This window comes from Cornus florida, unplaced genomic scaffold (genome assembly GCF_030987335.1).
Source record: "Cornus florida cultivar Cherokee Brave unplaced genomic scaffold, ASM3098733v1 CherokeeBrave_3.0.0_Hap2_Chr03, whole genome shotgun sequence".
Taxonomy (NCBI): domain Eukaryota; kingdom Viridiplantae; phylum Streptophyta; class Magnoliopsida; order Cornales; family Cornaceae; genus Cornus; species Cornus florida.
In genome coordinates, this window is record NW_026775573.1 from 77,901,621 (window position 1) to 77,913,438 (window position 11,818).

Below are 11,818 nucleotides of genomic sequence, written 5' to 3' on the forward strand. Positions count from 1 at the left end.
AAACAAGTCCTTTTTGAAAATCTCTTCCAAATTAAATTACAAAATGGTCCCTAAGACGAAAAATAATTACTTTACATAACTACCCAAAAACCTCTCAAGTTATGGATAATTACAAAAAGTCTTGTTTTCATGGCTTTTACAAAGAAAGTAAGCATTTAATATGCATTTCTACAAAAGTAGAAATGTAGATGTCATGGAATTTAAATACCATGAATGCATGCAAAACCGGAATCAAATCCGAGCACAACAAGTAAGGTTATGCAAGGAAAAATGAAAGAAACGGGAAAAAGATGAAATAGGGAAAAGATAAAATAGGAAAAAGACGAAAAAAGAAAATCGCCAAAAATGAAAAAGGAGGAAAAAGGCCGGGTTATTACATAAATAAAGAATATGATACACATTTTGAGGAGGATTCTTAGCATTCTTAGAGATTCTTAGAGAGAGGCTACTCTTAGGGAAAAAGAAAAGAAGAGGAGGAGGCTAGAGACACCATTAAAGACTCTTCATCAACCAAGGAGCAGATTTCTTTCATGAACTTGCCCTTGAGGGTCGGAGGACATCATCCATGAGTGGCTAGACATCCTCTTGGGGCTAGAGTTAGCCCTAACCATGCTTTCTAATTCTTGATTTATGTATTTTGAGGGGATTTTTATTGTGATTCATGTCTTGACCCTTTTATATATATAGATCTTGTTTATTCAATGATTTATGTGATTTAATGCTTCCAATTGATCATTTCATTCTATCCATATGTCTATGTATGCTAGAATAGATGTTCATGTGTTTGTCTCTATTTCTTGTGTTATTGATGCATGTTTATATGTGTTGATGCTATAGATCTAGAGATTGTCAAGACTTAGTGCTTAAATGTCATGTTCTTGTGGTTTGTTTGATGGTGCATACTCATTTCTTGATGGATTGTGCCTCTCCCTTAGTTTAATTAGATTAATTTCATGTCATTAGCTTAGTTGTAGTGTAGTTGTTAAATGGGAGGACAATCCATGCTTGTTGTTTATGTTCCATACTTATGAAAAGCAAGTAACATGTATCTCTAACCTTGTGAAGTGTTTGGATTGTGGGCTTAAAAAATGATTAATGGCTTAATTTGATATGTTGTTCTATCCACCATGTTGTTTAGACAATATATGCTTAATTTGTCATCCATGTTTGTTGAAACAACCACACACACACACACTTTATTGCAATACATGTTCTTTCCCTCATTAATCATTCATTAAAGGTGTAGAAAAGCTATGCTTAGTGGTGATCTCTATACCCTAAGATCTCTCTCTATCTTTTATTCTCTCTATTGCATTATTGCTTACTTTAGTTTAATTTACATCTAGTTTAATTCAACCAACCAACCACTATTTTGATCACATGACCTACTAACCCTAATTTTGATTCCTTAACCTAGTACGACAACTCAATCCCTTGGAACGATCCCTAATCACTCTTGCTACATTAGTAGTAGTGTTGGTAGTGGTTTTTATAAATTTAAACTTAACCAAAAAGACTTTTCTTGAACCGCACATTTACTACATTATTTTGGTGTATAGGAACTGCCGTCGTCAAATTTTGGCGCCATTGCCAGGGATTGATTGATTGGCAAAGTCGTATTTGTGGAATCAATTAGGAATTAGTACTCTTTTGATCGTGTCTTTACTTTGTTTTCAATTTTTGTTACTTATTGTGCTTATTCTTGATTGACAAGGAGCATTGAGCTAGGAAGCAAGCAAAGGATATTCAAGCAAAGGAGCTAAGCAAGCAAGAAAAAAGGCTAAAAATTAAAAAGTTGCTAAGCTAAGCTATAAATTTGGAGTTGAAGTGCTAAAGGACCTTTGTGAGCTTTTCTTTACTCATCCCTTAGTTAAATCGTCGGCCCGCGTGAAGGCTTGTAATTCAATTCTTAGATAAATCGTGAGCCTGCGTGGAGGCAATTTACTTTTCTTACATATTGTTAAAGCATGGGAGTGTGAACATTGTATATGGAGGAAGTTTGTTAATTATTGATTTTTTGTGAAGGTGAAGTGTTTACTGTTATTGGTTGTTGTGTTGCATTGTGCATGCATGGTCGTAGATCATTGAGACCTACTCTTGTCCCTTTAAATTTTCATCTTGAATCCATTATTCGAAACCCTAAGGGGAGAGGTAGTTCTAGTCAACCCATTTCATCAATGGAAGGACACAATGAGGACCATGTGGAGGACCTTGGTCACACAAACCAACAAGGTATCCTCCACCCCATTGTGCATCATGATAACATGCAAGTTCTATTAGGCATGCCAAGGCCATATGTTCATCCACCACAACAACAAGGCCAAGTTCCATTGGAATGCCTAGGCCAATCTATGCTCCACCACCTCCTATCATTCAAGGCAACCAAGGTGCCCATGTTGCACCTCCAATTGCTAATCCTCCCCTTGCTTTAAGAGATCACTATGTGCCTAATGAATATAATGCACCCACATGCATTCAATTGCCACCATTTAGAGCACATCACAATGAAATTAAGCCACAAACCATTCAAATGCTTCCTAACTATGATGGACTTCCAAGTGAAGAACTTTACAAGCATTTGGATGAGTTTCTTGAAGTATGTTCCACCGTAAAATATACGGACATGCCGGAAGAGGTCTTAAGGCTTAAACTTTTTTCCATTCACCCTTAAAGATAAGGAAAAATATTGGTTTAACAATCTTAGGCCTTTTTCAATAACTTCTTGGGCAGAAATGCAACAAGAGTTCTTGAAGAAGTATTATCCGGTTTCTAAGACCAATGCCATGAGAACCTCAATTCGAGAATTTTCACATGGGGATGGAGAAACATTTCATGAGGCATGGGAACACTTTAATGAATTGCTTAGGGAGTGTCCACATCATGACATACCCAAATGACAATTAGTTCAATATTTCTTTGAGAGCTTACCGGACAATTACAAAGGCATGGTTGATGCTTCCATGGGTGGCTCTTACATTAATAAGCATGAGGATGACGTGTGGCGTCTTTATGAGAGTATGAGTGAAATTTGTTTGCATCATACTTTATCTTCGAAGAATGGTAGAAATTCTAGTGGTAGGAAGAGTGTTGGCTTACATCAAGTCAATCACTCCAATGAAATTGCCACCGAAATGAAATCATTATCTCAAAGGTTTGATCAATTTTTGATCAACCAAAACTCGGCGAATCAAGTATCTTCCTTCCCTAACCATTCTCATCATGCATTTAATGAGACATGTATGACTTGTTCAAGTGTTTTACATTCTACTTCCAATTGTCCCCATGGACATGTGCAAAGTAAACATCATGAATAAGCAAATGTTGTTTTTGCTAATCAAGGGAACAATCCTTATGGAAATCATTACAATCCTAGTTAGAGGAATCATCCGAATTTCTCTTGGAAAAACCAAAGGGAGGGCTCAAACCCTTCCTAAAGCGGTTTTCAAGGAAAATACATTCCACCTCCACTACAAGGCCAAGGTTCCTTGATAAGCGCCGAATATTGTATATTCAAGCGCCCTAAATTACATTAACAAAGTCCAGTTATTAATTATTTTATGTAGATTAACTCCATTTGCATGCTTTTATGCATTTTCAGGTTGAAGTGCAAAAAGGAAGCAAAAATGAGGCCTTGTGGAATTTTGAACAAAAAGGATGCCATTTCTGATTTTCTGGCAGCGGTAATCCTGACTTTTGTCGCCATTTTCGACCTAGCAAACTCAAGAACTAGACTTCCATCATAACATGAAAGATTTAGATCTCTGAATCAGCTTTCCAAATCTTCAAGTGGTTCATCATTCGGAGTTCGGAGCAGAGAGTTATGATCTTCATAACAGAGGTGCGCAGAACTGCCTAGCAGCACTGATGTACTGCTTTTCTCCCCATTTTCGACCAACCAGACTTGAGAATTGGGTCTTCATCAAAACACGAAGTTTTTAAAGCACTGATCAGCTCTCCAAATCTTCAAACAGATCATCATTCGGAGTTCGGGGCACAAAGTTATAGCAGTTTTACCGAAATAGGTCAGCGTTGAGCAAGAGGAGCATGTTGCACATTGCACTAAGTTAGAGTGCTCGAGATCACCAAGCGAGTGCTCGAAAATCAGGCAGAATGCCCTTCAGAAATGGCTCATTTCAGCCCACTTGCACATTGGTTTCCTCAATGCCATCTTCCTTCTTTATGAAGTGGTTGGAGGTGTTCCTTGGAGGAGAGAGGGTGTTGTTGGAGCATAAAAAGCTACCCAAGGGCCACACATGAAGGAGGATCATCTTTAGCAAGATAGAGGAGAGAGAAGAGAGCAAGAAGAAGAGGGTTCTTGGAGCAAAAGGAAGGGAGCTCGAAAATGGAGGAAAAGGGCAAGCTTCTTCCTTCTCCTAGCTCACTCATGGGTAACTAAACCTCATCTAGGGAGGTGATGAAGCCTCCCCTTTTGTTCATGTTCTAGATTAGGTTCTATTTTGGGGATTATAATGTACAAACTTTGGTCTTTTCATAGTTTAAGAGCTTATTACTTCTTGTAATGAACATTCATGTTTAAATGATTGATGTGAGTTATTTAGCTTGTCTTGATGATTCTTACATTAGTCTTATTGCTTTTATTTTCATAGTGACAATGAAGATATTAACTATGAATGGTTTTCAAGGCATGTTAATTTTGAAACTTGATATTCCATTGCTTAGGTACCTCATTTGATGGACTATGCTTGATTCTTACTTTCATGTGCTTCATCATTTGATTACAAACTTGATAGTTCTTGCTTGAGTAAGTATGTTGAAGGCTACACTTTAGTTTAGGTAGCTCAAATGTATTAATTTTTGAGGGATTATTCTTGTTTAATGATTTAATGAACTTCTCTAAGGGTATATGGTAATCTAGTGTTGCTATATATTCCGTGACCATTTTATACATTGTACTTCCCCAGTTTAGCCTTAATCTAGCATGTACTTAGGGTGTAGTGTGGATTCACCTCCCTAGTATTTTCTACTTGTATCTCACTCCTTTAATTTCCTTGCAATTTATTGTTTTATGCACTTCAATCACTAGCTTAGTGACAAACCAATCAAACAAACCCTTATTACCCCTTATCATTCTAAGAACAATTCTAGACTCTTAGGTTGCCATAGACTAGCGCAGTCCCAGTGGTTCGACTTACCCGACCAATAGCCCTATTTTACAATGATTCGTGCTATTGCGAAGGTTGATGTTTAGTTGATCAACCGATCAATTTTTGGCACCGTTGCCCAGGACTGCAAACGGTTTAGCAACCAAAGTTTAGGGTTAATTTTAGTTTGATTGTGAATATTGTGTCTTGTGAATATTCCTTGTGTGTTTTGATCATCTTTGTGTTGTAAGATTCTAGGGACTCGGAGCGCGCCGTGGGATTGCTAGCAAATTGTAAGTCTAGAGGACCCCAGGTAAGTCTCTTGACTTCTAGTTTCGCATTGTGAATATTGTGTATGTGTTTAATTTAGTTGTGAAGCCCTTGTCGAGGCTCTTAACTTGTTTATATTTTGTGTTCAAGCATCGGTCCTTGTCGTGGCCATTTACATTTTCTGTCTTGATAATTGAGGAGAAAGGGAACATCGTATGTGGAGTTGTGGTTGATGAATTGCTTTGTTGAGTATATGCTTTGTTGTTGATGTTCGGTCGTAGGTCACTTTCCTTACCCACAATCGATTCTCCCATTGATATTAACTCTCTTGAAAGAACTCTTAGACGGAACCTTAGGGAACCCACTCTTATAAGGGACCTTGGAACTGAATTCAATATAATGGGGGATAACGTAGGAAATCCGGGGAATGAAAGGGCTGAAATTCCTAATATCGAGCCAATGACTCTTAGAGATCATTTCATCCCTACCACCTATGCTTCTCCATCTTGCATAGTGATGCCAAACATCGATGCAGCTTAATATGAGATCAAGTCTAGTACCATTCAAATGCTTCCATCATTTCATGGCTTTGATAATGAAGATCCATATAAGCATCTTGATGAGTTCCTTGAAATCTGTTCGACCATCCGGTTGAGAGGTTTTCCGGACAATGCACTTCACCTCCATCTTTTCCCATTCTCCCTAAAGGATAGGGCAAAATATTGGTTGAACTCCCTCGTTCCCAACTCTATTACTTCTTGGGCTCAATTGCAACAAGAATTTCTTAAGAAGTATTATCCGGTGAGTAAAACCAACCAAATGAGGCGTTCTATCCTAAGCTTTTCTCAAGTTGATGGAGAACAACTCCACGAGACTTGGGAAAGGTTACAAGATCTTCTTCGGAAGTGTCCTCATCATTTGATCCCAAAATGGCAATTAGTGCAAGCTTTCTATGCTGGCTTGACCGAAACCCATAGATTCATGGTTGATTCTTCTTGTGGTGGGATGTTCATGTCCAAGAATGCGGATGAGGCTTGGACCTTACTTGAGAATTTGAGTGAAAATTCACTTCAACACAATTCTCGTAGGGCTCCGACCGCAACCACTCCAAACAACACCAACCCTTGTCAACCAAAGTCAATAAGGGAGGAATCATCTCAAGTGGATGCCATCGCTCATAAGTTCAGTTTGTGCTTCATGTACTAGTCCATTCCATCTCTCGGAAGATTGCCCCACACCGGAGCAATTTCCTAGTCCCAACCAAGAGCAAGCTAATGCCATGTTCTCGCGGCCCGGGAACAATCCATATTCCAACACCTACAATCCGGGTTGGCGAGATCATCCGAATTTCTCGTGGTGGCAACAAGCCCCACAGAATTCCCAATTCCAAAACTAAGGGCGGCAAAATCAGCCCTCTTCTCAATATCAAGGTAGACCTTTCCAAGCCTCTTCAAGGTACCGTCCTCCTTACAATCTAAATGTCTCCAATCAACCTCCTGTGTGTCCAACTGACGAGATAGTAGCTGCAAACAAGCAAATGATGGAATTATTAAATAAGCAAATAATGGATGCCAACAAGCAACTCTTGACATCCTTGCAGCCTACTCTCCAAATGGTTCACTCTCATACTCAATCCATAGCTAATCTCGAAAATCAAGTGGGCCAAATAGCTAACTCGGTGAATCAATTGCTTCAAAAGGACAAGGGCAAGCTTCCCTCTCAACCTTTTGAAAATCCTAGAGGAATGCATGTGATTGACGAAACCCCTCCTCCGAGTGGGCCGACTCATGAACAAGTTCAAGCTATCACCACCCTTCGGAGTGGTAGAGTGGTGGACAACAAGGTCGATGGAGACAAAAGTGAGGAAGTTTCTCCATTGAAAAATCCAAATTCAAGCTCTTCTAATCCAAATTCTTGTCCCAATACCATTCACGGAAATCCCACACATGTCTCCCCAAATGTGGAAACTACTTATGAGCCAAAAGCTCCGTTTCCTCAACGTCTTCAAGAGTCGACACATTTTGGGAACAAGAATTGTAAAATTCAAGACATGTGGGAAGTTTTCAAGCAAGTGAAGATTAACTTGCCCCTGTTAGATGCTATCAAGCAAATCCCTCCCTATGCAAAATTTCTCAAAGATTTGTGCACACAAAAGCGCACTTCTAAAAATCATTTGCCAAAAAAAGTGAGGGTGACTGAAAATGTTAGTGCTATCATTCAGCACAGCACTCCCCCGAAGTATAAGGATCCGGGTGCCCCCACAATCTCGTGCGTCATTGGTGACAGCAAAATCGAGAGGGCCCTCCTTGACTTAGGAGCTAGCGTGAATTTAATTCCATACTCGGTCTACCTACAACTTGGTTTGGGAGATCTTAAGCTGACTTCCGTGGTTTTGCAACTTGCCGATAGATCGGTCAAGAATCCACGAGGTATTCTTGAGGACGTTATCATCAAAGTGGACAAATTCTACTTCCCGGTAGATTTTGTGGTTTTTGATACGGAACCAGTCCATGACCCAAAAAAGCACATTCCCGTGATCCTTGGTAGGCCATTTTTAGCTACGGCTAATGCATCAATTAATTGCCGAATCGGGGTGATGGACATTGCTTTTGGAAACATGCAAGTCAAACTCCACATCTTTCATGCAACTCAACATCCCTCCAATGAGGATGATTGTTTTCTTGTGGATGTCATTGATGAAGTGGTCGAAGAATCTCTCCCCTTTATCCTAAGCAAAGATCCCCTTGAAACTTGCATGTCCCATTTTGACATCTCAAACTTTGATGTTGATCAAGCCATTCAAGAAGTCAATTCCTTGCTTGATATTAATGCTATCATGGATGTACCTCCTTGGAAAATTCCAAAAGAACCACTTCCCTAACTTTCCACCACTCCTACGATCCCATCATTGTTATCTCCGCCACAACTTGAGCTTAAGCCGTTCTCGGCCCATCTCAAGTATGTGTTCCTTGGTCCAAAGCAAACCCTTCCGGTCATTATTGCCTCGGACCTTCAAAAAGACCAAGAGACCAACCTTTTAGCGGTGCTCCAAGAGCATAAAGAAGCTATTGGTTGGACAGTGGCGGATTTGAAAGGAATTGACCCCTCCATTTGTATGCACCGCATTCATATGGAGGATGACGCAAAGCCTACTAGAGAGGTCCAGCGCCGGTTAAATCCAAACATGAAGGAAGTGGTCATGAAAGAGGTGATCAAATTGCTAGATGCAGGAATCATCTATCCTATCTCTGATAGCAAGTGGGTGAGCCCCACACAAGTTGTCCCCAAGAAATCCGGTCTCACCGTTGTTGAAAATTCAGCGGGCGAGCTCGTGCCACAACGAACCACCACCGGGTGGCGTGTGTGCATTGACTATCTTAAACTCAACTCATCAACTAGGAAGGATCATTTCCCACTCCCATTTATTGATCAAATCCTAGAATGGTTAGCCGGCCAAAGCTTCTATTGTTTTCTTGATGGTTATTCCGGCTATAACCAAGTGGCCATCGCCCCCCAAGATCAAGAGAAAACAACATTCACATGTCCCTTTGGTACTTTTGCCTATCGACGCATGCCTTTTGGTCTATGCAATGCACCGGCAACGTTCCAAAGGTGCATGATGTCCATATTCTCCGATATGGTTGAAAGGTTCTTGGAAGTTTTCATGGATGACTTTTCCGTATTTGGCTCCTCCTTTGACTCGTGTCTCAAAAATTTATCTCTTGTGCTCCAAAGATGCAAAGAGACGAATCTCATTCTAAGTTGGGAGAAAAGCCACTTTATGGTCCAAGAAGGCATTGTTTTAGGACATGTCATTTCTAAGCGGGGAATCGAGGTAGACAAGGCCAAAGTTGAGTTAATCTCTAATCTTCCTCCTCCCAATTCCGTCCGTCAAATCCATTCTTTTCTTGGCCATGCCGGATTCTATCATCGCTTCATCAAAGATTTTAGCAAAATCTCACGGCCCTTGTGTAATCTCTTAGCCAAGGATGTTCCGTTCAATTTTGATGACGCTTGCATGGAAGCTTTCATCAAACTTCGCATTCTCCTCTCCTCTGCCCCGATCATGAAACCCCCTAATTGGTCTCTTCCCTTTGAGATCATGTGTGATGCATCCGACTATGCATTAGGGGCGGTTTTGGGCCAACGTGTGGATAAACTTCCGCATGTCATTTATTATGCTAGCAAAACTCTCTGCGATGCCCAATTGAACTACACCACCACTGAAAAAGAATTGCTAGCTGTGGTGTACGCCTTGGATAAATTTCGCTCCTATCTTCTTGGCTCCAAGGTCATCGTCTTTTCAGATCATGCCGCTCTTAGGCATTTGTTAGCGAAAAAAGAGACAAAACCCCGCTTAATTCGATGGATCCTCTTACTTCAAAAGTTTGACATTGACATCCGGGACAAAAAAGGGACCGACAATGTTATCGCCGATCATCTCTCTCGCTTACTTATTGAGAAATCTTCAGAATTTGCAGCCATCCGTGATTCCTTTCCGGATGAGCAACTTCTTCAAGTTTCACATTCTACTCTTCCATGGTTTGCGGATATTGTCAATTATCTTGCGGTTGGCAAAATTCCAGCTCATTGGTCCAAACAAGAGAGGGACCGTTTTTTCTCCCAAGTCAAGCATTTCTTTTGGGAAGATCCGGAACTATTCAAGTATTGCCCGGACCAAATCATCCGGCGATGTATTCCTGAAACCGAGGCCACAAGCATTTTAAATTTTTGCCATACTCTTGCTTGTGGAGGCCATTTCAGTGCCAAAAAGACCGCTAACAAAATCCTTCAAAGGGGATTCTTTTGGCCTACCTTGTTCCGGGATGCATACAATTTTTGCAAATCGTGTGAACGATGTCAAAACTTGGATCCATGTCCCGAAGAGACATGATGCCCCTCACCAACATTTTAATTGTTGAAATTTTTGATGTGTGGGGGATTGACTTCATGGGACCATTTCCATCTTCTTATGGCTATAAGTACATCCTTGTAGCGATGGATTATGTGTCTAAATGGGTTGAAGCCGCGGCTACCAAAACCGATGATCATAAAGTCGTGATCCATTTCATTCAATCTCACATCTTTAGTCGTTTTGGTACGCCCCGAGCAATCATTAGTGATGGCGGATCTCATTTCCGAAATCGTTATCTCAAATCCGTCCTTGCTAAGTATTCAGTCATTCATAAGGTTGCTACACCTTACCACCCTCAAACGAGTGGTCAAGTAGAGATTTCTAACCGGGAGATTAAGCACATTTTAGGAAAAACGGTTAGACCGGACCGCAAAGATTGGTCATTAAGGCTAAACGATGCACTTTGGGCTTACCGGACAGCTTATAAGACACCCATTGGCATGTCACCATATCCACTTGTCTTTGGAAAAGCATGTCATCTCCCGGTAGAATTAGAGCACCGTGCTTATTGGGCCATAAAAAGGTTCAATTTTGATCTCAAACAAGCCGGCTCTAATCGTGCGTTGCAATTAAATGAACTTGAGGAATTGCGTAATGACGCGTATGAAAGCGCCAAAATTTACAAGGCAAAGACTAAAGCTTTTCATGACAAACATATCGTCAAAAAGTCTTTTGCCCCGGGACAAAAGGTCTGGCTCTTCAGTTCCCGCTTGAAACTCTTTCCCGGTAAACTCCGGTCAAGATGGGATGGTCCATACATTGTCACTACCGTCTTTCCTCATGGAGCAATCGAACTTCATGATCCGGAAAGTGGATCACTCTTCAAGGTAAATGGCCAAAGGCTTAAGCCTTGCATTGACGGCACAATTCTAACCCAAAAAGTTGAGGAAGTCCTCTTGACGGATCCAATTTATGAGGATTAGTGCCTGCTCTAGCTTTGTCTAGCTATCGACAGTAAATTTAGCAAAGCAAGGGAAGCAATTCTTTCAATTTCCAAGCGTCCTTCTCCTTGAAATTGCTCGTGCCTCGCCAATTTTCTAGGAAACGGGGTAGAAATGCCAAAATTTAACTTTCTCTGGAACTATCTTAAGTTGTGTTCCACATTTTTAAGACTGGCTTCTTAGACCTTCTCAGCTCTTGTTTTCATTCCCGGAAGTTTCCGGCTTTATCAGGCAATTTTCTCGGACTCCCGACATGGCCCTCACATGCATAACCTCTCATCTTCAATGCATTGTTGAAATGTTCTTAAACTCATCCATGCATTGTGGGAAGTGCAAAGTTTGAAATTTTTTTTCCAATTTGATCAATGCATTAGCAAGATGTTGCAAAGTTTGACAAATTATCCATCCATGCATTGGATTGGAACAATGTGCCAAGTTTCAAATTTTCCATGCACGGCTTGAATTTAGGACTGACATGAAAATTTTCAAAAAAAAAAAAAAAAAAAAAAATATATATATATATATATAATAATAATAATAATAATAATAATAATATTAATAATAATAATAATATTACTTATTATTTTCCG

The 11,818-nt window shown here is 40.2% G+C and overlaps 1 pseudogene; it reads right to left on the minus strand.

The window, feature by feature from the left end:
• Window positions 1-2,788: 2,788 nt before the first annotated feature.
• Window positions 2,789-2,887, minus strand: LOC132302056 (small nucleolar RNA R71; annotated as a pseudogene).
• Between the last annotated feature and the right edge of the window lie 8,931 nt (window positions 2,888-11,818).